Below are 26,800 nucleotides of genomic sequence, written 5' to 3' on the forward strand. Positions count from 1 at the left end.
GGGATTGGTATTTTGACTTTTTTGGTCTTTGCTTATAGTAGAAAATCCATTATCATCTTAACTCATTTTAATCGTATTTTGACAGAAGTGCTGTAGCAAAAAATCCACATAATGTCTTTACTTTACCCTATTACTTCTATGGTTATTGAGAAAAACAAACTACATTGACTCCAGAAGAGCAAATCAGGTGTTCTAACAAGTAATTTATCAAAATCATCTTTCCAGCTTACACTTTGGTGATGCAAAAAGATAATGATTTTGTAAGAAAAATCTTCAAACCTCAAAAAGTTTTTCTTAATTCCTTACCTTTGTACTGATAAGATAACACCTGGTTTTAACATAACACAGGCTTCCACTTAAAAATGCTGCTAAGTTGCATTCTGCTGATTAGATATCACCAGGAACAACATTAACCTTCAGGTATTTTCTAAATGTTGAATAAATTGGCTTAAATCAAATTAAACTCACTTTAGAGATAATTGTTTCAGAGAAAGTCTTGAACCCTACCATAAAATAGGTAGTTTGACATGTTGACTTCTCTACCTAAAATTCCCCAAAATTTGACTAATAGAAGATTCTCGTCCCTGGGTGGGATTGAACCACCAACCTTCCGGTTAACAGCCGAACGCGCTAACCAATTGCGCCACAGAGACCCATTTTGAGACATAAACTAACAACAGCTAAGAAACATTGATCAGGAAAGTTTCCTTGCCAAAGTTTATAAAGTCTCTAATCTGGACAGTTATTTTAGGATTTTTCGATAATTAAAAGGAACACATTGCCATGTTCTTGTGATGAATCAACCCTTCTTGAGTTCTAAGCATTTCCATGAGCAGCAGAGTGGCACAGCGGAAGCGTGCTGGGCCCATAACCCAGAGGTCGATGGATCGAAACCATCTTCTGCTATGTGCTATTTTCATTTATCAAATCTAAAATTGGGATTGCTATTTTGACTTTTTTGGTCTTTGCTTATAGTAGAAAATCCATTATCATCTTAACTCATTTAATTCGTATTTTGACAGAAGTGCTGTAGCAAAAAATCCACATAATGTCTTTACTTTACCCTATTACTTCTATGGTTATTGAGAAAAACAAACTACATTGACTCCAGAAGAGCAAATCAGGTGATCTAACAAGTAATTTATCAAAATCATCTTTCCAGCTTACACTTTGGTGATGCAATAAGACAATGATTTTGTAAGAAAAATCTTCACACTTCAAAAAGTTTTTCTTAATTCCTTACCTTTGTACTGATAAGATAACACCTGGTTATAACATAACACAGGCTTTCACTTAAAAATGCTGCTAGGTTGCATTCTGCTGATTAGATATCACCAGGAACAACATTAACCTTCAGGTATTTTCTAATTGTTGAATAAATTGGCTTAAATCAAATTAAACTCACTTTAGAGATAATTGTTTCAGAGAAAGTCTTGAACCCTACCATAAAATAGGTAGTTAGACATGTTGACTTCTCTACCTAAAATTCCCCAAAATTTGACTAATAGAAGATTCTCGTCCCTGGGTGGGATTGAACCACCAACCTTCCGGTTAACAGCCGAACGCGCTAACCAATTGCGCCACAGAGACCCTATGTGAGACATAAACTAACAACAGCTAAGAAACATTGATCTGGAAAGTTTCCTTGCCAAAGTTTATAAAGTCTCTAATCTGGACAGTTATTTTAGGATTTTTCGTTAATTAAAAGGAACACATTGCCATGTTCTTGTGATGAATCAACCCTTCTTGAGTTCTAAGCACTTCCATGAGCAGCAGAGTGGCGCAGCAGAAGCGTGCTGGGCCCATAACCCAGAGGTCGATGAATCGAAACCATCCTCTGCTATGTGCTATTTCATTTATCAAATCTAAAATTGGGATTGCTATTTTGACTTTTTTGGTCTTTGCTTATAGTAGAAAATCCATTATCATCTTAACTCATTTAAATCGTATTTTGACAGAAGTGCTGTAGCAAAAAATCCACATAATGTCTTTACTTTAACCTATTACTTCTATGGTTATTGAGAAAAACAAACTACATTGACTCCAGAAGAGCAAATCAGGTGTTCTATCAAGTAATTTATCAAAATCATCTTTCCAGCTTACACTTTGGTGATGCAATAAGACAATGATTTTGTAAGAAAAATCTTCACACTTCAAAAAGTTTTTCTTAATTCCTTACCTTTGTACTGATAAGATAACACCTGGTTATAACATAACACAGGCTTCCACTTAAAAATGCTGCTAGGTTGCATTCTGCTGATTAGATATAACAAGGAACAACATTTACCTTCATGTATTTTCTAAATGTTGAATAAATTGGCTTAAATCAAATTAAACTCACTTTAGAGATAATTGTTTCAGAGAAAGTCTTGTACCCTAACATAAAATAGGTAGTTTGACATGTTGACTTCTCTACCTAAAATTCTCCAAAATTTGACTAATAGAATATTCTCGTCCCTGGGTGGGATTGAACCACCAACATTCCAGTTAACAGCCGAACGCGCTAACCAATTGCACCACAGAGACCCTATATGAGACATAAACAAACAACAGCTAAGAAACATTGATCTGGAAAGTTTCCTTGCCAAAGTTTATAAAGTCTCTAATCTGGACAGTTATTTTAGGATTTTTCGTTAATTAAAAGGAACACATTGAGATGTTCTTGTGATGAATCAACTCTTCTTGAGTTCTAAGCACTTCCATGAGCTGCAGAGTGGCACAGCAGAAGCGTGCTGGGCCCATAACCCAGAGGTCGATGGATCGAAACCATCCTCTGCTATGTGCTATTTTCATTTATCAAATCTAAAATTGGGATTGGTATTTTGACTTTTTTGGTCTTTGCTTATAGTAGAAAATCCATTATCATCTTAACTCATTTTAATCGTATTTTGACAGAAGTGCTGTAGCAAAAAATCCACATAATGTCTTTACTTTACCCTATTACTTCTATGGTTATTGAGAAAAACAAACTACATTGACTCCAGAAGAGCAAATCAGGTGTTCTAACAAGTAATTTATCAAAATCATCTTTCCAGCTTACACTTTGGTGATGCAAAAAGATAATGATTTTGTAAGAAAAATCTTCAAACCTCAAAAAGTTTTTCTTAATTCCTTACCTTTGTACTGATAAGATAACACCTGGTTTTAACATAACACAGGCTTCCACTTAAAAATGCTGCTAAGTTGCATTCTGCTGATTAGATATCACCAGGAACAACATTAACCTTCAGGTATTTTCTAAATGTTGAATAAATTGGCTTAAATCAAATTAAACTCACTTTAGAGATAATTGTTTCAGAGAAAGTCTTGAACCCTACCATAAAATAGGTAGTTTGACATGTTGACTTCTCTACCTAAAATTCCCCAAAATTTGACTAATAGAAGATTCTCGTCCCTGGGTGGGATTGAACCACCAACCTTCCGGTTAACAGCCGAACGCGCTAACCAATTGCGCCACAGAGACCCATTTTGAGACATAAACTAACAACAGCTAAGAAACATTGATCTGGAAAGTTTCCTTGCCAAAGTTTATAAAGTCTCTAATCTGGACAGTTATTTTAGGATTTTTCGATAATTAAAAGGAACACATTGCCATGTTCTTGTGATGAATCAACCCTTCTTGAGTTCTAAGCATTTCCATGAGCAGCAGAGTGGCACAGCGGAAGCGTGCTGGGCCCATAACCCAGAGGTCGATGGATCGAAACCATCTTCTGCTATGTGCTATTTTCATTTATCAAATCTAAAATTGGGATTGCTATTTTGACTTTTTTGGTCTTTGCTTATAGTAGAAAATCCATTATCATCTTAACTCATTTAATTCGTATTTTGACAGAAGTGCTGTAGCAAAAAATCCACATAATGTCTTTACTTTACCCTATTACTTCTATGGTTATTGAGAAAAACAAACTACATTGACTCCAGAAGAGCAAATCAGGTGATCTAACAAGTAATTTATCAAAATCATCTTTCCAGCTTACACTTTGGTGATGCAATAAGACAATGATTTTGTAAGAAAAATCTTCACACTTCAAAAAGTTTTTCTTAATTCCTTACCTTTGTACTGATAAGATAACACCTGGTTATAACATAACACAGGCTTTCACTTAAAAATGCTGCTAGGTTGCATTCTGCTGATTAGATATCACCAGGAACAACATTAACCTTCAGGTATTTTCTAATTGTTGAATAAATTGGCTTAAATCAAATTAAACTCACTTTAGAGATAATTGTTTCAGAGAAAGTCTTGAACCCTACCATAAAATAGGTAGTTAGACATGTTGACTTCTCTACCTAAAATTCCCCAAAATTTGACTAATAGAAGATTCTCGTCCCTGGGTGGGATTGAACCACCAACCTTCCGGTTAACAGCCGAACGCGCTAACCAATTGCGCCACAGAGACCCTATGTGAGACATAAACTAACAACAGCTAAGGAACATTGGTCTGGAAAGTTTCCTTGCCAAAGTTTATAAAGTCTCTAATCTGGACAGTTATTTTAGGATTTTTCGTTAATTAAAAGGAACACATTGCCATGTTCTTGTGATGAATCAACCCTTCTTGAGTTCTAAGCACTTCCATGAGCAGCAGAGTGGCGCAGCAGAAGCGTGCTGGGCCCATAACCCAGAGGTCGATGAATCGAAACCATCCTCTGCTATGTGCTATTTCATTTATCAAATCTAAAATTGGGATTGCTATTTTGACTTTTTTGGTCTTTGCTTATAGTAGAAAATCCATTATCATCTTAACTCATTTAAATCGTATTTTGACAGAAGTGCTGTAGCAAAAAATCCACATAATGTCTTTACTTTAACCTATTACTTCTATGGTTATTGAGAAAAACAAACTACATTGACTCCAGAAGAGCAAATCAGGTGTTCTATCAAGTAATTTATCAAAATCATCTTTCCAGCTTACACTTTGGTGATGCAATAAGACAATGATTTTGTAAGAAAAATCTTCACACTTCAAAAAGTTTTTCTTAATTCCTTACCTTTGTACTGATAAGATAACACCTGGTTATAACATAACACAGGCTTCCACTTAAAAATGCTGCTAGGTTGCATTCTGCTGATTAGATATAACAAGGAACAACATTTACCTTCATGTATTTTCTAAATGTTGAATAAATTGGCTTAAATCAAATTAAACTCACTTTAGAGATAATTGTTTCAGAGAAAGTCTTGTACCCTAACATAAAATAGGTAGTTTGACATGTTGACTTCTCTACCTAAAATTCTCCAAAATTTGACTAATAGAATATTCTCGTCCCTGGGTGGGATTGAACCACCAACATTCCAGTTAACAGCCGAACGCGCTAACCAATTGCACCACAGAGACCCTATATGAGACATAAACAAACAACAGCTAAGAAACATTGATCTGGAAAGTTTCCTTGCCAAAGTTTATAAAGTCTCTAATCTGGACAGTTATTTTAGGATTTTTCGTTAATTAAAAGGAACACATTGAGATGTTCTTGTGATGAATCAACCCTTCTTGAGTTCTAAGCACTTCCATGAGCTGCAGAGTGGCACAGCGGAAGCGTGCTGGGCCCATAACCCAGAGGTCGATGGATCAAAACCATCCTGTGCTATTTCATTTATCAAATTTGGGATTGGTATTTTGACTTTTTTGGTCTTTGCTTATAGTAGAAAATCCATTATCATCTTAACTCATTTAAATCGTATTTTGACAGAAGTGCTGTAGCAAAAAATCCACATAATGTCTTTAATTTACCCTATTACTTCTATGGTTATTGAGAAAAACAAACTACATTGACTCCAGAAGAGCAAATCAGGTGATCTAACAAGTAATTTATCAAAATCATCTTTCCAGCTTACACTTTGGTGATGCAATAAGACAATGATTTTGTAAGAAAAATCTTCACACTTCAAAAAGTTTTTCTTAATTCCTTACCTTTGTACTGATAAGATAACACCTGGTTTTAACATAACACAGGCTTCCACTTAAAAATGCTGCTAGGTTGCATTCTGCTGATTAGATATCACCAGGAACAACATTAACCTTCAGGTATTTTCTAAATGTTGAATAAATTGGCTTAAATCAAATTAAACTCACTTTAGAGATAATTGTTTCAGAGAAAGTCTTGAACCCTACCATAAAATAGGTAGTTTGACATGTTGACTTCTCTACCTAAAAATCCCCAAAATTTGACGAATAGAAGATTTTCATCCCTTGGTGGGATTGAACCACCAATATTCCAATTAACAGCCGAACGTGCTAACCAATTGTGCCACAGAGACCCTATATGAGTCATAAACAAACAACAGCTAAGAAACATTGATCTGGAAAGTTTCCTTGCCAAAGTTTATAAAGTCTCTAATCTGGCCAGTTATTTTAGGATTTTTCATTAATTAAAAGGAACACATTGCCATGTTCTTGTGATGAATCAACCCTTCTTGAGTTCTAAGCACTTCCATGAGCAGCAGAGTGGCGCAGTGGAAGCGTGCTGGGCCCATAACCCAGAGGTCGATGGATCGAAACCATCCTCTGCTATGTGCTATTTTCATTTATCAAATCTAAAATTGGGATTGCTATTTTGACTTTTTTGGTCTTTGCTTATAGTAGAAAATCCATTATCATCTTAACTCATTTAAATCGTATTTTGACAGAAGTGCTGTAGCAAAAAATCCACATAATGTCTTTACTTTACCCTATTACTTCTATGGTTATTGAGAAAAACAAACTACATTGACTCCAGAAGAGCAAATCAGGTGATCTAACAAGTAATTTATCAAAATCATCTTTCCAGCTTACACTTTGGTGATGCAAAAAGACAATGATTTTGTAAGAAAAATCTTCAAACTTCAAAAAGTTTTTCTTAATTCCTTACCTTTGTACTGATAAGATAACACCTGGTTTTAACATAACACAGGCTTCCACTTAAAAATGCAGCTAGGTTGCATTCTGCTGATTAGATATCACCAGGAACAACATTAACCTTCAGGTATTTTCTAAATGTTGAATAAATTGGCTTAAATCAAATTAAACTCACTTTAGAGATAATTGTTTCAGAGAAAGTCTTGAACCCTACCATAAAATAGGTAGTTTGACATGTTGACTTCTCTACCTAAAATTCCCCAAAATTTGACTAATAGAAGATTCTTGTCCCTGGGTGGGATTGAACCACCAACCTTCCGGTTAACAGCCGAACGCGCTAACCAATTGCACCACAGAGACCCTATGTGAGACATAAACTAACAACAGCTAAGAAACATTGATCTGGAAAGTTTCCTTGCCAAAGTTTATAAAGTCTCTAATCTGGACAGTTATTTTAGGATTTTTCGCTAATTAAAAGGAACACATTGCCATGTTCTTGTGATGAATCAACCCCTCTTGAGTTCTAAGCATTTCCATGAGCAGCAGAGTGGCACAGCGGAAGCTTGCTGGGCCCATAACCCAGAGGTCGATGGATCGAAACCATCCTCTGCTATGTGCTATTTTCATTTATCAAATCTAAAATTGGGATTGCTATTTTGACTTTTTTGGTCTTTGCTTATAGTAGAAAATCCATTATCATCTTAACTCATTTAATTCGTATTTTGACAGAAGTGCTGTAGCAAAAAATCCACATAATGTCTTTACTTTACCCTATTACTTCTATGGTTATTGAGAAAAACAAACTACATTGACTCCAGAAGAGCAAATCAGGTGATCTAACAAGTAATTTATCAAAATCATCTTTCCAGCTTACACTTTGGTGATGCAATAAGACAATGATTTTGTAAGAAAAATCTTCAAACTTCAAAAAGTTTTTCTTAATTCCTTACCTTTGTACTGATAAGATAACACCTGGTTTTAACATAACACAGGCTTCCACTTAAAAATGCTGCTAGGTTGCATTCTGCTGATTAGATATCACCAGGAACAACATTTACCTTCAGGTATTTTCTAAATGTTGAATAAATTGGCTTAAATCAAATTAAACTCACTTTAGAGATAATTGTTTCAGAGAAAGTCTTGAACCCTACCATAAAATAGGTAGTTTGACATGTTGACTTCTCTACCTAAAAATCCCCAAAATTTGACTAATAGAAGATTTTCATCCCTGGGTGGGAGTGAACCACCAATATTCCAATTAACAGCCAAACATGCTAACCAATTGTGCCACAGAGACCCTATATGAGTCATAAACAAACAACAGCTAAGAAACATTGATCTGGAAAGTTTCCTTACCAAAGTTTATAAAGTCTCTAATCTGGACAGTTATTTTAGGATTTTTCATTAATTAAAAGGAACACATTGCCATGTTCTTGTGATGAATCAACCCTTCTTGAGTTCTAAGCACTTCCATGAGCAGCAGAGTGGCACAGCGGAAGCGTGCTGGGCCCATAACCCAGAGGTCGTTGGATCGAAACCATCCTCTGCTATGTGCTATTTTCATTTATCAAATCTAAAATTGGGATTGCTATTTTGACTTTTTTGGTCTTTGCTTATAGTAGAAAATCCATTATCATCTTAACTCATTTAAATCGTATTTTGACAGAAGTGCTGTAGCAAAAAATCCACATAATGTCTTTACTTTACACTATTACTTCTATGGTTATTGAGAAAAACAAACTACATTGACTCCAGAATAGCAAATCAGGTGTTCAAACAAGTAATTTATCAAAATCATCTTTCCAGCTTACACTTTGGTGATGCAATAAGACAATGATTTTGTAAGAAAAATCTTCAAACTTCAAAAAGTTTTTCTTAATTCCTTACCTTTGTACTGATAAGATAACACCTGGTTATAACATAACACAGGCTTTCACTTAAAAATGCTGCTAGGTTGCATTCTGCTGATTAGATATCACCAGGAACAACATTAACCTTCAGGTATTTTCTAATTGTTGAATAAATTGGCTTAAATCAAATTAAACTCACTTTAGAGATAATTGTTTCAGAGAAAGTCTTGAACCCTACCATAAAATAGGTAGTTAGACATGTTGACTTCTCTACCTAAAATTCCCCAAAATTTGACTAATAGAAGATTCTCGTCCCTGGGTGGGATTGTACCACCAACCTTCCGGTTAACAGCCGAACGCGCTAACCAATTGCGCCACAGAGACCCTATGTGAGACATAAACTAACAACAGCTAAGAAACATTGATCTGGAAAGTTTCCTTGCCAAAGTTTATAAAGTCTCTAATCTGGACAGTTATTTTAGGATTTTTCGCTAATTAAAAGGAACACATTGCCATGTTCTTGTGATGAATCAACCCTTCTTGAGTTCTAAGAATTTCCATGAGCAGCAGAGTGGCGCAGCGGAAGCGTGCTGGGCCCATAACCCAGAGGTCGATGGATCGAAACCATCCTCTGCTATGTGCTATTTTCATTTATCAAATCTAAAATTGGGATTGCTATTTTGACTTTTTTGGTCCTTGCTTATAGTAGAAAATCCATTATCATCTTAACTCATTTAATTCGTATTTTGACAGAAGTGCTGTAGCAAAAAATCCACATAATGTCTTTACTTTACCCTATTACTTCTATGGTTATTGAGAAAAACAAACTACATTGACTCCAGAAGAGCAAATCAGGTGATCTAACAAGTAATTTATCAAAATCATCTTTCCAGCTTACACTTTGGTGATGCAATAAGACAATTATTTTGTAAGAAAAATCTTCAAACTTCAAAAAGTTTTTCTTAATTCCTTACCTTTGTACTGATAAGATAACACCTGGTTTTAACATAACACAGGCTTCCACTTAAAAATGCTGCTAGGTTGCATTCTGCTGATTAGATATCACCAGGAACAACATTTACCTTCAGGTATTTTCTAATTGTTGAATAAATTGGCTTAAATCAAATTAAACTCACTTTAGAGATAATTGTTTCAGAGAAAGTCTTGAACCCTACCATAAAATAGGTAGTTTGACATGTTGACTTCTCTACCTAAAAATCCCCAAAATTTGACTAATAGAAGATTTTCGTCCCTGGGTGGGAGTGAACCACCAATATTCCAATTAACAGCCGAACATGCTAACCAATTGTGCCACAGAGACCCTATATGAGTCATAAACAAAAAACAGCTAAGAAACATTGATCTGGAAAGTTTCCTTACCAAAGTTTATAAAGTCTCTAATCTGGACAGTTATTTTAGGATTTTTCATTAATTAAAAGGAACACATTGCCATGTTCTTGTGATGAATCAACCCTTCTTGAGTTCTAAGCACTTCCATGAGCAGCAGAGTGGCACAGCGGAAGCGTGCTGGGCCCATAACCCAGAGGTCGTTGTATCGAAACCATCCTCTGCTATGTGCTATTTTCATTTATCAAATCTAAAATTGGGATTGCTATTTTGACTTTTTTGGTCTTTGCTTATAGTAGAAAATCCATTATCATCTTAACTCATTTAAATCGTATTTTGACAGAAGTGCTGTAGCAAAACATCCACATAATGTCTTTACTTTACACTATTACTTCTATGGTTATTGAGAAAAACAAACTACATTGACTCCAGAATAGCTAATCAGGTGTTCAAACAAGTAATTTATCAAAATCATCTTTCCAGCTTACACTTTGGTGATGCAATAAGACAATGATTTTGTAAGAAAAATCTTCAAACTTCAAAAAGTTTTTCTTAATTCCTTACCTTTGTACTGATAAGATAACACCTGGTTATAACATAACACAGGCTTTCACTTAAAAATGCTGCTAGGTTGCATTCTGCTGATTAGATATCACCAGGAACAACATTAACCTTCAGGTATTTTCTAATTGTTGAATAAACTGGCTTAAATCAAATTAAACTCACTTTAGAGATTATTGTTTCAGAGAAAGTCTTGAACCCTACCATAAAATAGGTAGTTAGACATGTTGACTTCTCTACCTAAAATTCCCCAAAATTTGACTAATAGAAGATTCTCGTCCCTGGGTGGGATTGAACCACCAACCTTCCGGTTAATAGCCGAACGCGCTAACCAATTGCGCCACAGAGACCCTATGTGAGACATAAACTAACAACAGCTAAGAAACATTGATCTGGAAAGTTTCCTTGCCAAAGTTTATAAAGTCTCTAATCTGGACAGTTATTTTAGGATTTTTCGCTAATTAAAAGGAACACATTGCCATGTTCTTGTGATGAATCAACCCTTCTTGAGTTCTAAGCATTTCCATGAGCAGCAGAGTGGCGCAGCGGAAGCGTGCTGGGCCCATAACCCAGAGGTTGATGGATCGAAACCATCCTCTGCTATGTGCTATTTTCATTTATCAAATCTAAAATTGTGATTGCTATTTTGACTTTTTTGGTCTTTGCTTATAGTAGAAAATCCATTATCATCTTAACTCATTTAATTCGTATTTTGACAGAAGTGCTGTAGCAAAAAATCCACATAATGTCTTTACTTTACCCTATTACTTCTATGGTTATTGAGAAAAACAAACTACATTGACTCCAGAAGAGCAAATCAGGTGTTCTAACAAGTAATTTATCAAAATCATCTTTCCAGCTTACACTTTGGTGATGCAAAAAGACAATGATTTTGTAAGAAAAATCTTCAAACTTCAAAAAGTTTTTCTTAATTCCTTACCTTTGTACTGATAAGATAACACCTGGTTTTAACATAACACAGGCTTCCACTTAAAAATGCAGCTAGGTTGCATTCTGCTGATTAGATATCACCAGGAACAACATTAACCTTCAGGTATTTTCTAAATGTTGAATAAATTGGCTTAAATCAAATTAAACTCACTTTAGAGATAATTGTTTCAGAGAAAGTCTTGAACCCTACCATAAAATAGGTAGTTTGACATGTTGACTTCTCTACCTAAAATTCCCCAAAATTTGACTAATAGAAGATTTTCGTCCCTGGGTGGGATTGAACCACCAATATTCCAATTAACAGCCGAACGTGCTAACCAATTGTGCCACAGAGACCCTATATGAGACATAAACAAACAACAGCTAAGAAACATTGATCTGGAAAGTTTCCTTACCAAAGTTTATAAAGTCTCTAATCTGGACAGTTATTTTAGGATTTTTCATTAATTAAAAGGAACACATTGCCATGTACTTGTGATGAATCAACCCTTCTTGAGTTCTAAGCACTTCCATGAGCAGCAGAGTGGCGCAGCGGAAGCATGCTGGGCCCATAACCCAAAGGTCGTTGGATCGAAACCATCCTCTGTTATTTGCTATTTTCATTTATCAAATCTAAAATTGGGATTGCTATTTTGACTTTTTTGGTCTTTGCTTATAGTAGAAAATCCATTATCATCTTAACTCATTTAAATCGTTTTTTGACAGAAGTGCTGTAGCAAAAAATCCACATAATGTCTTTACTTTACCCTATTACTTCTATGGTTATTGAGAAAAACAAACTACATTGACTCCAGAAGAGCAAATCAGGTGTTCAAACAAGTAATTTATCAAAATCATCTTTCCAGCTTACACTTTGGTGATGCAATAAGACAATGATTTTGTAAGAAAAATCTTCAAACTTCAAAAAGTTTTTCTTAATTCCTTACCTTTGTACTGATAAGATAACACCTGGTTATAACATAACACAGGCTTTCACTTAAAAATGCTGCTAGGTTGCATTCTGCTGATTAGATATCACCAGGAACAACATTAACCTTCAGGTATTTTCTAATTGTTGAATAAATTGGCTTAAATCAAATTAAACTCACTTTAGAGATAATTGTTTCAGAGAAAGTCTTGAACCCTACCATAAAATAGGTAGTTAGACATGTTGACTTCTCTACCTAAAATTCCCCAAAATTTGACTAATAGAAGATTCTCGTCCCTGGGTGGGATTGAACCACCAACCTTCCGGTTAACAGCCGAACGCGCTAACCAATTGCGCCACAGAGACCCTATGTGAGACATAAACTAACAACAGCTAAGAAACATTGATCTGGAAAGTTTCCTTACCAAAGTTTATAAAGTCTCTAATCTGGACAGTTATTTTAGGATTTTTCATTAATTAAAAGGAACACATTGCCATGTTCTTGTGATGAATCAACCCTTCTTGAGTTCTAAGCACTTCCATGAGCAGCAGAGTGGCACAGCGGAAGCGTGCTGGGCCCATAACCCAGAGGTCGTTGGATCGAAACCATCCTCTGCTATGTGCTATTTTCATTTATCAAATCTAAAATTGGGATTGCTATTTTGACTTTTTTGGTCCTTGCTTATAGTAGAAAATCCATTATCATCTTAACTCATTTAATTCGTATTTTGACAGAAGTGCTGTAGCAAAAAATCCACATAATGTCTTTACTTTACCCTATTACTTCTATGGTTATTGAGAAAAACAAACTACATTGACTCCAGAAGAGCAAATCAGGTGATCTAACAAGTAATTTATCAAAATCATCTTTCCAGCTTACACTTTGGTGATGCAATAAGACAATTATTTTGTAAGAAAAATCTTCAAACTTCAAAAAGTTTTTCTTAATTCCTTACCTTTGTACTGATAAGATAACACCTGGTTTTAACATAACACAGGCTTCCACTTAAAAATGCTGCTAGGTTGCATTCTGCTGATTAGATATCACCAGGAACAACATTTACCTTCAGGTATTTTCTAATTGTTGAATAAATTGGCTTAAATCAAATTAAACTCACTTTAGAGATAATTGTTTCAGAGAAAGTCTTGAACCCTACCATAAAATAGGTAGTTTGACATGTTGACTTCTCTACCTAAAAATCCCCAAAATTTGACTAATAGAAGATTTTCGTCCCTGGGTGGGAGTGAACCACCAATATTCCAATTAACAGCCGAACATGCTAACCAATTGTGCCACAGAGACCCTATATGAGTCATAAACAAAAAACAGCTAAGAAACATTGATCTGGAAAGTTTCCTTACCAAAGTTTATAAAGTCTCTAATCTGGACAGTTATTTTAGGATTTTTCATTAATTAAAAGGAACACATTGCCATGTTCTTGTGATGAATCAACCCTTCTTGAGTTCTAAGCACTTCCATGAGCAGCAGAGTGGCACAGCGGAAGCGTGCTGGGCCCATAACCCAGAGGTCGTTGTATCGAAACCATCCTCTGCTATGTGCTATTTTCATTTATCAAATCTAAAATTGGGATTGCTATTTTGACTTTTTTGGTCTTTGCTTATAGTAGAAAATCCATTATCATCTTAACTCATTTAAATCGTATTTTGACAGAAGTGCTGTAGCAAAACATCCACATAATGTCTTTACTTTACACTATTACTTCTATGGTTATTGAGAAAAACAAACTACATTGACTCCAGAATAGCTAATCAGGTGTTCAAACAAGTAATTTATCAAAATCATCTTTCCAGCTTACACTTTGGTGATGCAATAAGACAATGATTTTGTAAGAAAAATCTTCAAACTTCAAAAAGTTTTTCTTAATTCCTTACCTTTGTACTGATAAGATAACACCTGGTTATAACATAACACAGGCTTTCACTTAAAAATGCTGCTAGGTTGCATTCTGCTGATTAGATATCACCAGGAACAACATTAACCTTCAGGTATTTTCTAATTGTTGAATAAACTGGCTTAAATCAAATTAAACTCACTTTAGAGATTATTGTTTCAGAGAAAGTCTTGAACCCTACCATAAAATAGGTAGTTAGACATGTTGACTTCTCTACCTAAAATTCCCCAAAATTTGACTAATAGAAGATTCTCGTCCCTGGGTGGGATTGAACCACCAACCTTCCGGTTAATAGCCGAACGCGCTAACCAATTGCGCCACAGAGACCCTATGTGAGACATAAACTAACAACAGCTAAGAAACATTGATCTGGAAAGTTTCCTTGCCAAAGTTTATAAAGTCTCTAATCTGGACAGTTATTTTAGGATTTTTCGCTAATTAAAAGGAACACATTGCCATGTTCTTGTGATGAATCAACCCTTCTTGAGTTCTAAGCATTTCCATGAGCAGCAGAGTGGCGCAGCGGAAGCGTGCTGGGCCCATAACCCAGAGGTTGATGGATCGAAACCATCCTCTGCTATGTGCTATTTTCATTTATCAAATCTAAAATTGTGATTGCTATTTTGACTTTTTTGGTCTTTGCTTATAGTAGAAAATCCATTATCATCTTAACTCATTTAATTCGTATTTTGACAGAAGTGCTGTAGCAAAAAATCCACATAATGTCTTTACTTTACCCTATTACTTCTATGGTTATTGAGAAAAACAAACTACATTGACTCCAGAAGAGCAAATCAGGTGTTCTAACAAGTAATTTATCAAAATCATCTTTCCAGCTTACACTTTGGTGATGCAAAAAGACAATGATTTTGTAAGAAAAATCTTCAAACTTCAAAAAGTTTTTCTTAATTCCTTACCTTTGTACTGATAAGATAACACCTGGTTTTAACATAACACAGGCTTCCACTTAAAAATGCAGCTAGGTTGCATTCTGCTGATTAGATATCACCAGGAACAACATTAACCTTCAGGTATTTTCTAAATGTTGAATAAATTGGCTTAAATCAAATTAAACTCACTTTAGAGATAATTGTTTCAGAGAAAGTCTTGAACCCTACCATAAAATAGGTAGTTTGACATGTTGACTTCTCTACCTAAAATTCCCCAAAATTTGACTAATAGAAGATTTTCGTCCCTGGGTGGGATTGAACCACCAATATTCCAATTAACAGCCGAACGTGCTAACCAATTGTGCCACAGAGACCCTATATGAGACATAAACAAACAACAGCTAAGAAACATTGATCTGGAAAGTTTCCTTACCAAAGTTTATAAAGTCTCTAATCTGGACAGTTATTTTAGGATTTTTCATTAATTAAAAGGAACACATTGCCATGTACTTGTGATGAATCAACCCTTCTTGAGTTCTAAGCACTTCCATGAGCAGCAGAGTGGCGCAGCGGAAGCATGCTGGGCCCATAACCCAAAGGTCGTTGGATCGAAACCATCCTCTGTTATTTGCTATTTTCATTTATCAAATCTAAAATTGGGATTGCTATTTTGACTTTTTTGGTCTTTGCTTATAGTAGAAAATCCATTATCATCTTAACTCATTTAAATCGTTTTTTGACAGAAGTGCTGTAGCAAAAAATCCACATAATGTCTTTACTTTACCCTATTACTTCTATGGTTATTGAGAAAAACAAACTACATTGACTCCAGAAGAGCAAATCAGGTGTTCAAACAAGTAATTTATCAAAATCATCTTTCCAGCTTACACTTTGGTGATGCAATAAGACAATGATTTTGTAAGAAAAATCTTCAAACTTCAAAAAGTTTTTCTTAATTCCTTACCTTTGTACTGATAAGATAACACCTGGTTATAACATAACACAGGCTTTCACTTAAAAATGCTGCTAGGTTGCATTCTGCTGATTAGATATCACCAGGAACAACATTAACCTTCAGGTATTTTCTAATTGTTGAATAAATTGGCTTAAATCAAATTAAACTCACTTTAGAGATAATTGTTTCAGAGAAAGTCTTGAACCCTACCATAAAATAGGTAGTTAGACATGTTGACTTCTCTACCTAAAATTCCCCAAAATTTGACTAATAGAAGATTCTCGTCCCTGGGTGGGATTGAACCACCAACCTTCCGGTTAACAGCCGAACGCGCTAACCAATTGCGCCACAGAGACCCTATGTGAGACATAAACTAACAACAGCTAAGAAACATTGATCTGGAAAGTTTCCTTACCAAAGTTTATAAAGTCTCTAATCTGGACAGTTATTTTAGGATTTTTCATTAATTAAAAGGAACACATTGCCATGTTCTTGTGATGAATCAACCCTTCTTGAGTTCTAAGCACTTCCATGAGCAGCAGAGTGGCACAGCGGAAGCGTGCTGGGCCCATAACCCAGAGGTCGTTGGATCGAAACCATCCTCTGCTATGTGCTATTTTCATTTATCAAATCTAAAATTGGGATTGCTATTTTGACTTTTTTGGTCTTTGCTTATAGTAGAAAATCCATTATCATCTTAACTCATTTAAATCGTATTTTGACAGAAGTGCTGTAGCAAAAAATCCACATAATGTCTTTACTTTACCCTATTACTTCTATGGTTATTGAGAAAAACAAACTACATTGACTCCAGAAGAGCAAATCAGGTGATCTAACAAGTAATTTATCAAAATCATCTTTCCAGCTTACACTTTGGTGATGCAATAAGACAATTATTTTGTAAGAAAAATCTTCAAACTTCAAAAAGTTTTTCTTAATTCCTTACCTTTGTACTGATAAGATAACACCTGGTTTTAACATAACACAGGCTTCCACTTAAAAATGCTGCTAGGTTGCATTCTGCTGATTAGATATCACCAGGAACAACATTTACCTTCAGGTATTTTCTAATTGTTGAATAAATTGGCTTAAATCAAATTAAACTCACTTTAGAGATAATTGTTTCATAGAAGTCTTGAACCCTACCATAAAATAGGTAGTTTGACATGTTGACTTCTCTACCTAAAAATCCCCAAAATTTGACTAATAGAAGATTTTCGTCCCTGGGTGGGAGTGAACCACCAATATTCCAATTAACAGCCGAACATGCTAACCAATTGTGCCACAGAGACCCTATATGAGTCATAAACAAAAAACAGCTAAGAAACATTGATCTGGAAAGTTTCCTTACCAAAGTTTATAAAGTCTCTAATCTGGACAGTTATTTTAGGATTTTTCATTAATTAAAAGGAACACATTGCCATGTTCTTGTGATGAATCAACCCTTCTTGAGTTCTAAGCACTTCCATGAGCAGCAGAGTGGCACAGCGGAAGCGTGCTGGGCCCATAACCCAGAGGTCGTTGGATCGAAACCATCCTCTGCTATGTGCTATTTTCATTTATCAAATCTAAAATTGGGATTGCTATTTTGACTTTTTTGGTCTTTGCTTATAGTAGAAAATCCATTATCATCTTAACTCATTTAAATCGTATTTTGACAGAAGTGCTGTAGCAAAAAATCCACATAATGTCTTTACTTTACACTATTACTTCTATGGTTATTGAGAAAAACAAACTACATTGACTCCAGAATAGCTAATCAGGTGTTCAAACAAGTAATTTATCAAAATCATCTTTCCAGCTTACACTTTGGTGATGCAATAAGACAATGATTTTGTAAGAAAAATCTTCAAACTTCAAAAAGTTTTTCTTAATTCCTTACCTTTGTACTGATAAGATAACACCTGGTTATAACATAACACAGGCTTTCACTTAAAAATGCTGCTAGGTTGCATTCTGCTGATTAGATATCACCAGGAACAACATTAACCTTCAGGTATTTTCTAATTGTTGAATAAACTGGCTTAAATCAAATTAAACTCACTTTAGAGATTATTGTTTCAGAGAAAGTCTTGAACCCTACCATAAAATAGGTAGTTAGACATGTTGACTTCTCTACCTAAAATTCCCCAAAATTTGACTAATAGAAGATTCTCGTCCCTGGGTGGGATTGAACCACCAATATTCCAATTAACAGCCGAACGTGCTAACCAATTGTGCCACAGAGACCCTATATGAGACATAAACAAACAACAGCTAAGAAACATTGATCTGGAAAGTTTCCTTACCAAAGTTTATAAAGTCTCTAATCTGGACAGTTATTTTAGGATTTTTCATTAATTAAAAGGAACACATTGCCATGTACTTGTGATGAATCAACCCTTCTTGAGTTCTAAGCACTTCCATGAGCAGCAGAGTGGCGCAGCGGAAGCATGCTGGGCCCATAACCCAAAGGTCGTTGGATCGAAACCATCCTCTGTTATTTGCTATTTTCATTTATCAAATCTAAAATTGGGATTGCTATTTTGACTTTTTTGGTCTTTGCTTATAGTAGAAAATCCATTATCATCTTAACTCATTTAAATCGTTTTTTGACAGAAGTGCTGTAGCAAAAAATCCACATAATGTCTTTACTTTACCCTATTACTTCTATGGTTATTGAGAAAAACAAACTACATTGACTCCAGAAGAGCAAATCAGGTGTTCAAACAAGTAATTTATCAAAATCATCTTTCCAGCTTACACTTTGGTGATGCAATAAGACAATGATTTTGTAAGAAAAATCTTCAAACTTCAAAAAGTTTTTCTTAATTCCTTACCTTTGTACTGATAAGATAACACCTGGTTATAACATAACACAGGCTTTCACTTAAAAATGCTGCTAGGTTGCATTCTGCTGATTAGATATCACCAGGAACAACATTAACCTTCAGGTATTTTCTAATTGTTGAATAAATTGGCTTAAATCAAATTAAACTCACTTTAGAGATAATTGTTTCAGAGAAAGTCTTGAACCCTACCATAAAATAGGTAGTTTGACATGTTGACTTCTCTACCTAAAAATCCCCAAAATTTGACTAATAGAAGATTTTCGTCCCTGGGTGGGAGTGAACCACCAATATTCCAATTAACAGCCGAACATGCTAACCAATTGTGCCACAGAGACCCTATATGAGTCATAAACAAAAAACAGCTAAGAAACATTGATCTGGAAAGTTTCCTTACCAAAGTTTATAAAGTCTCTAATCTGGACAGTTATTTTAGGATTTTTCATTAATTAAAAGGAACACATTGCCATGTTCTTGTGATGAATCAACCCTTCTTGAGTTCTAAGCACTTCCATGAGCAGCAGAGTGGCACAGCGGAAGCGTGCTGGGCCCATAACCCAGAGGTCGTTGGATCGAAACCATCCTCTGCTATGTGCTATTTTCATTTATCAAATCTAAAATTGGGATTGCTATTTTGACTTTTTTGGTCTTTGCTTATAGTAGAAAATCCATTATCATCTTAACTCATTTAAATCGTATTTTGACAGAAGTGCTGTAGCAAAAAATCCACATAATGTCTTTACTTTACACTATTACTTCTATGGTTATTGAGAAAAACAAACTACATTGACTCCAGAATAGCTAATCAGGTGTTCAAACAAGTAATTTATCAAAATCATCTTTCCAGCTTACACTTTGGTGATGCAATAAGACAATGATTTTGTAAGAAAAATCTTCAAACTTCAAAAAGTTTTTCTTAATTCCTTACCTTTGTACTGATAAGATAACACCTGGTTATAACATAACACAGGCTTTCACTTAAAAATGCTGCTAGGTTGCATTCTGCTGATTAGATATCACCAGGAACAACATTAACCTTCAGGTATTTTCTAATTGTTGAATAAATTGGCTTAAATCAAATTAAACTCACTTTAGAGATTATTGTTTCAGAGAAAGTCTTGAACCCTACCATAAAATAGGTAGTTAGACATGTTGACTTCTCTACCTAAAATTCCCCAAAATTTGACTAATAGAAGATTCTCGTCCCTGGGTGGGATTGAACCACCAACCTTCCAGTTAACAGCCGAACGCGCTAACCAATTGCGCCACAGAGACCCTATGTGAGACATAAACTAACAACAGCTAAGAAACATTGATCTGGAAAGTTTCCTTGCCAAAGTTTATAAAGTCTCTAATCTGGACAGTTATTTTAGGATTTTTCGCTAATTAAAAGGAACACATTGCCATGTTCTTGTGATGAATCAACCCTTCTTGAGTTCTAAGCATTTCCATGAGCAGCAGAGTGGCGCAGCGGAAGCGTGCTGGGCCCATAACCCAGAGGTTGATGGATCGAAACCATCCTCTGCTATGTGCTATTTTCATTTATCAAATCTAAAATTGTGATTGCTATTTTGACTTTTTTGGTCTTTGCTTATAGTAGAAAATCCATTATCATCTTAACTCATTTAATTCGTATTTTGACAGAAGTGCTGTAGCAAAAAATCCACATAATGTCTTTACTTTACCCTATTACTTCTATGGTTATTGAGAAAAACAAACTACATTGACTCCAGAAGAGCAAATCAGGTGTTCTAACAAGTAATTTATCAAAATCATCTTTCCAGCTTACACTTTGGTGATGCAAAAAGACAATGATTTTGTAAGAAAAATCTTCAAACTTCAAAAAGTTTTTCTTAATTCCTTACCTTTGTACTGATAAGATAACACCTGGTTTTAACATAACACAGGCTTCCACTTAAAAATGCTGCTAGGTTGCATTCTGCTGATTAGATATCACCAGGAACAACATTAACCTTCAGGTATTTTCTAAATGTTGAATAAATTGGCTTAAATCAAATTAAACTCACTTTAGAGATAATTGTTTCAGAGAAAGTCTTGAACCCTACCATAAAATAGGTAGTTTGACATGTTGACTTCTCTACCTAAAATTCCCCAAAATTTGACTAATAGAAGATTTTCGTCCCTGGGTGGGATTGAACCACCAATATTCCAATTAACAGCCGAACGTGCTAACCAATTGTGCCACAGAGACCCTATATGAGACATAAACAAACAACAGCTAAGAAACATTGATCTGGAAAGTTTCCTTACCAAAGTTTATAAAGTCTCTAATCTGGACAGTTATTTTAGGATTTTTCATTAATTAAAAGGAACACATTGCCATGTACTTGTGATGAATCAACCCTTCTTGAGTTCTAAGCACTTCCATGAGCAGCAGAGTGGCGCAGCGGAAGCATGCTGGGCCCATAACCCAAAGGTCGTTGGATCGAAACCATCCTCTGTTATTTGCTATTTTCATTTATCAAATCTAAAATTGGGATTGCTATTTTGACTTTTTTGGTCTTTGCTTATAGTAGAAAATCCATTATCATCTTAACTCATTTAAATCGTTTTTTGACAGAAGTGCTGTAGCAAAAAATCCACATAATGTCTTTACTTTACCCTATTACTTCTATGGTTATTGAGAAAAACAAACTACATTGACTCCAGAAGAGCAAATCAGGTGTTCAAACAAGTAATTTATCAAAATCATCTTTCCAGCTTACACTTTGGTGATGCAATAAGACAATGATTTTGTAAGAAAAATCTTCAAACTTCAAAAAGTTTTTCTTAATTCCTTACCTTTGTACTGATAAGATAACACCTGGTTATAACATAACACAGGCTTTCACTTAAAAATGCTGCTAGGTTGCATTCTGCTGATTAGATATCACCAGGAACAACATTAACCTTCAGGTATTTTCTAATTGTTGAATAAATTGGCTTAAATCAAATTAAACTCACTTTAGAGATAATTGTTTCAGAGAAAGTCTTGAACCCTACCATAAAATAGGTAGTTAGACATGTTGACTTCTCTACCTAAAATTCCCCAAAATTTGACTAATAGAAGATTCTCGTCCCTGGGTGGGATTGAACCACCAACCTTCCGGTTAACAGCCGAACGCGCTAACCAATTGCGCCACAGAGACCCTATGTGAGACATAAACTAACAACAGCTAAGAAACATTGATCTGGAAAGTTTCCTTACCAAAGTTTATAAAGTCTCTAATCTGGACAGTTATTTTAGGATTTTTCATTAATTAAAAGGAACACATTGCCATGTTCTTGTGATGAATCAACCCTTCTTGAGTTCTAAGCACTTCCATGAGCAGCAGAGTGGCACAGCGGAAGCGTGCTGGGCCCATAACCCAGAGATCGTTGGATCGAAACAATCCTCTGCTATGTGCTATTTTCATTTATCAAATCTAAAATTGGGATTGCTATTTTGACTTTTTTGGTCTTTGCTTATAGTAGAAAATCCATTATCATCTTAACTCATTTAAATCGTATTTTGACAGAAGTGCTGTAGCAAAAAATCCACATAATGTCTTTACTTTACCCTATTACTTCTATGGTTATTGAGAAAAACAAACTACATTGACTCCAGAATAGCAAATCAGGTGTTCAAACAAGTAATTTATCAAAATCATCTTTCCAGCTTACACTTTGGTGATGCAATAAGACAATGATTTTGTAAGAAAAATCTTCAAACTTCAAAAAGTTTTTCTTAATTCCTTACCTTTGTACTGATAAGATAACACCTGGTTATAACATAACACAGGCTTTCACTTAAAAATGCTGCTAGGTTGCATTCTGCTGATTAGATATCACCAGGAACAACATTAACCTTCAGGTATTTTCTAATTGTTGAATAAATTGGCTTAAATCAAATTAAACTCACTTTAGAGATAATTGTTTCAGAGAAAGTCTTGAACCCTACCATAAAATAGGTAGTTAGACATGTTGACTTCTCTACCTAAAATTCCCCAAAATTTGACTAATAGAAGATTCTCGTCCCTGGGTGGGATTGAACCACCAACCTTCCGGTTAACAGCCGAACGCGCTAACCAATTGCGCCACAGAGACCCTATGTGAGACATAAACTAACAACAGCTAAGAAACATTGATCTGGAAAGTTTCCTTGCCAAAGTTTATAAAGTCTCTAATCTGGACAGTTATTTTAGGATTTTTCGCTAATTAAAAGGAACACATTGCCATGTTCTTGTGATGAATCAACCCTTCTTGAGTTCTAAGCATTTCCATGAGCAGCAGAGTGGCGCAGCGGAAGCGTGCTGGGCCCATAACCCAGAGGTCGATGGATCGAAACCATCCTCTGCTATGTGCTATTTTCATTTATCAAATCTAAAATTGGGATTGCTATTTTGACTTTTTTGGTCCTTGCTTATAGTAGAAAATCCATTATCATCTTAACTCATTTAATTCGTATTTTGACAGAAGTGCTGTAGCAAAAAATCCACATAATGTCTTTACTTTACCCTATTACTTCTATGGTTATTGAGAAAAACAAACTACATTGACTCCAGAAGAGCAAATCAGGTGATCTAACAAGTAATTTATCAAAATCATCTTTCCAGCTTACACTTTGGTGATGCAATAAGACAATTATTTTGTAAGAAAAATCTTCAAACTTCAAAAAGTTTTTCTTAATTCCTTACCTTTGTACTGATAAGATAACACCTGGTTTTAACATAACACAGGCTTCCACTTAAAAATGCTGCTAGGTTGCATTCTGCTGATTAGATATCACCAGGAACAACATTTACCTTCAGGTATTTTCTAAATGTTGAATAAATTGGCTTAAATCAAATTAAACTCACTTTAGAGATAATTGTTTCAGAGAAAGTCTTGAACCCTACCATAAAATAGGTAGTTTGACATGTTGACTTCTCTACCTAAAAATCCCCAAAATTTGACTAATAGAAGATTTTCGTCCCTGGGTGGGAGTGAACCACCAATATTCCAATTAACAGCCGAACATGCTAACCAATTGTGCCACAGAGACCCTATATGAGTCATAAACAAACAACAGCTAAGAAACATTGATCTGGAAAGTTTCCTTACCAAAGTTTATAAAGTCTCTAATCTGGACAGTTATTTTAGGATTTTTCATTAATTAAAAGGAACACATTGCCATGTTCTTGTGATGAATCAACCCTTCTTGAGTTCTAAGCACTTCCATGAGCAGCAGAGTGGCACAGCGGAAGCGTGCTGGGCCCATAACCCAGAGGTCGTTGGATCGAAACCATCCTCTGCTATGTGCTATTTTCATTTATCAAATCTAAAATTGGGATTGCTATTTTGACTTTTTTGGTCTTTGCTTATAGTAGAAAATCCATTATCATCTTAACTCATTTAAATCGTATTTTGACAGAAGTGCTGTAGCAAAAAATCCACATAATGTCTTTACTTTACACTATTACTTCTATGGTTATTGAGAAAAACAAACTACATTGACTCCAGAATAGCAAATCAGGTGTTCAAACAAGTAATTTATCAAAATCATCTTTCCAGCTTACACTTTGCTGATGCAATAAGACAATGATTTTGTAAGAAAAATCTTCAAACTTCAAAAAGTTTTTCTTAATTCCTTACCTTTGTACTGATAAGATAACACCTGGTTATAACATAACACAGGCTTTCACTTAAAAATGCTGCTAGGTTGCATTCTGCTGATTAGATATCACCAGGAACAACATTAACCTTCAGGTATTTTCTAATTGTTGAATAAATTGGCTTAAATCAAATTAAACTCACTTTAGAGATTATTGTTTCAGAGAAAGTCTTGAACCCTACCATAAAATAGGTAGTTAGACATGTTGACTTCTCTACCTAAAATTCCCCAAAATTTGACTAATAGAAGATTCTCATCCCTGGGTGGGATTGAACCACCAACCTTCCGGTTAACAGCCGAACGCGCTAACCAATTGCGCCACAGAGACCCTATGTGAGACATAAACTAACAACAGCTAAGAAACATTGATCTGGAAAGTTTCCTTGCCAAAGTTTATAAAGTCTCTAATCTGGACAGTTATTTTAGGATTTTTCGCTAATTAAAAGGAACACATTGCCATGTTCTTGTGATGAATCAACCCTTCTTGAGTTCTAAGCATTTCCATGAGCAGCAGAGTGGCGCAGCGGAAGCGTGCTGGGCCCATAACCCAGAGGTTGATGGATCGAAACCATCCTCTGCTATGTGCTGTTTTCATTTATCAAATCTAAAATTGGGATTGCTATTTTGACTTTTTTGGTCTTTGCTTATAGTAGAAAATCCATTATCATCTTAACTCATTTAATTCGTATTTTGACAGAAGTGCTGTAGCAAAAAATCCACATAATGTCTTTACTTTACCCTATTACTTCTATGGTTATTGAGAAAAACAAACTACATTGACTCCAGAAGAGCAAATCAGGTGTTCTAACAAGTAATTTATCAAAATCATCTTTCCAGCTTACACTTTGGTGATGCAAAAAGACAATGATTTTGTAAGAAAAATCTTCAAACTTCAAAAAGTTTTTCTTAATTCCTTACCTTTGTACTGATAAGATAACACCTGGTTTTAACATAACACAGGCTTCCACTTAAAAATGCTGCTAGGTTGCATTCTGCTGATTAGATATCACCAGGAACAACATTAACCTTCAGGTATTTTCTAAATGTTGAATAAATTGGCTTAAATCAAATTAAACTCACTTTAGAGATAATTGTTTCAGAGAAAGTCTTGAACCCTACCATAAAATAGGTAGTTTGACATGTTGACTTCTCTACCTAAAATTCCCCAAAATTTGACTAATAGAAGATTTTCGTCCCTGGGTGGGATTGAACCACCAATATTCCAATTAACAGCCGAACATGCTAACCAATTGTGCCACAGAGACCCTATATGAGACATAAACAAACAACAGCTAAGAAACATTGATCTGGAAAGTTTCCTTACCAAAGTTTATAAAGTCTCTAATCTGGACAGTTATTTTAGGATTTTTCATTAATTAAAAGGAACACATTGCCATGTTCTTGTGATGAATCAACCCTTCTTGAGTTCTAAGCACTTCCATGAGCAGCAGAGTGGCGCAGCGGAAGCATGCTGGGCCCATAACCCAAAGGTCGTTGGATCGAAACCATCCTCTGTTATTTGCTATTTTCATTTATCAAATCTAAAATTGGGATTGCTATTTTGACTTTTTTGGTCTTTGCTTATAGTAGAAAATCCATTATCATCTTAACTCATTTAAATCGTTTTTTGACAGAAGTGCTGTAGCAAAAAATCCACATAATGTCTTTACTTTACCCTATTACTTCTATGGTTATTGAGAAAAACAAACTACATTGACTCCAGAAGAGCAAATCAGGTGTTCTAACAAGTAATTTATCAAAATCATCTTTCCAGCTTACACTTTGGTGATGCAAAAAGACAATGATTTTGTAAGAAAAATCTTCAAACTTCAAAAAGTTTTTCTTAATTCCTTACCTTTGTACTGATAAGATAACACCTGGTTTTAACATAACACAGGCTTCCACTTAAAAATGCAGCTAGGTTGCATTCTGCTGATTAGATATCACCAGGAACAACATTAACCTTCAGGTATTTTCTAAATGTTGAATAAATTGGCTTAAATCAAATTAAACTCACTTTAGAGATAATTGTTTCAGAGAAAGTCTTGAACCCTTCCATAAAATAGGTAGTTTGACATGTTGACTTCTCTACCTAAAATTCCCCAAAATTTGACTAATAGAAGATTTTCA

General features: G+C 35.0%; 13 non-coding genes across 13 annotated transcripts; all 13 read right to left on the reverse strand.

The window, feature by feature from the left end:
- Positions 1 to 579: 579 nt before the first annotated feature.
- On the reverse strand, positions 580 to 653 carry TRNAN-GUU (transfer RNA asparagine (anticodon GUU)). Its single transcript has one exon. It is a non-coding gene; the product is annotated as a tRNA-Asn (tRNA).
- Positions 654 to 1,516: 863 nt separating this feature from the next.
- On the reverse strand, positions 1,517 to 1,590 carry TRNAN-GUU (transfer RNA asparagine (anticodon GUU)). Its single transcript has one exon. It is a non-coding gene; the product is annotated as a tRNA-Asn (tRNA).
- Positions 1,591 to 3,389: 1,799 nt separating this feature from the next.
- TRNAN-GUU (transfer RNA asparagine (anticodon GUU)) lies at positions 3,390 to 3,463 on the reverse strand. Its single transcript has one exon. It is a non-coding gene; the product is annotated as a tRNA-Asn (tRNA).
- An 863-nt stretch (positions 3,464 to 4,326) lies between these two features.
- TRNAN-GUU (transfer RNA asparagine (anticodon GUU)) lies at positions 4,327 to 4,400 on the reverse strand. The gene has a single exon. It is a non-coding gene; the product is annotated as a tRNA-Asn (tRNA).
- Positions 4,401 to 7,122: 2,722 nt separating this feature from the next.
- TRNAN-GUU (transfer RNA asparagine (anticodon GUU)) lies at positions 7,123 to 7,196 on the reverse strand. Its single transcript has one exon. It is a non-coding gene; the product is annotated as a tRNA-Asn (tRNA).
- A 3,674-nt stretch (positions 7,197 to 10,870) lies between these two features.
- On the reverse strand, positions 10,871 to 10,944 carry TRNAN-AUU (transfer RNA asparagine (anticodon AUU)). Its single transcript has one exon. It is a non-coding gene; the product is annotated as a tRNA-Asn (tRNA).
- Positions 10,945 to 12,744: 1,800 nt separating this feature from the next.
- TRNAN-GUU (transfer RNA asparagine (anticodon GUU)) lies at positions 12,745 to 12,818 on the reverse strand. The gene has a single exon. It is a non-coding gene; the product is annotated as a tRNA-Asn (tRNA).
- Positions 12,819 to 14,618: 1,800 nt separating this feature from the next.
- TRNAN-AUU (transfer RNA asparagine (anticodon AUU)) lies at positions 14,619 to 14,692 on the reverse strand. Its single transcript has one exon. It is a non-coding gene; the product is annotated as a tRNA-Asn (tRNA).
- Positions 14,693 to 16,492: 1,800 nt separating this feature from the next.
- Positions 16,493 to 16,566, reverse strand: TRNAN-GUU (transfer RNA asparagine (anticodon GUU)). The gene has a single exon. It is a non-coding gene; the product is annotated as a tRNA-Asn (tRNA).
- Positions 16,567 to 20,239: 3,673 nt separating this feature from the next.
- Positions 20,240 to 20,313, reverse strand: TRNAN-GUU (transfer RNA asparagine (anticodon GUU)). The gene has a single exon. It is a non-coding gene; the product is annotated as a tRNA-Asn (tRNA).
- A 1,800-nt stretch (positions 20,314 to 22,113) lies between these two features.
- On the reverse strand, positions 22,114 to 22,187 carry TRNAN-GUU (transfer RNA asparagine (anticodon GUU)). The gene has a single exon. It is a non-coding gene; the product is annotated as a tRNA-Asn (tRNA).
- An 863-nt stretch (positions 22,188 to 23,050) lies between these two features.
- Positions 23,051 to 23,124, reverse strand: TRNAN-GUU (transfer RNA asparagine (anticodon GUU)). Its single transcript has one exon. It is a non-coding gene; the product is annotated as a tRNA-Asn (tRNA).
- Positions 23,125 to 24,924: 1,800 nt separating this feature from the next.
- Positions 24,925 to 24,998, reverse strand: TRNAN-GUU (transfer RNA asparagine (anticodon GUU)). The gene has a single exon. It is a non-coding gene; the product is annotated as a tRNA-Asn (tRNA).
- Between the last annotated feature and the right edge of the window lie 1,802 nt (positions 24,999 to 26,800).

The sequence above is a fragment of the Taudactylus pleione genome, unplaced genomic scaffold (assembly GCF_031769625.1).
Source record: "Taudactylus pleione unplaced genomic scaffold, aTauple2 ptg000134l, whole genome shotgun sequence".
Lineage (NCBI taxonomy): Eukaryota > Metazoa > Chordata > Amphibia > Anura > Myobatrachidae > Taudactylus > Taudactylus pleione.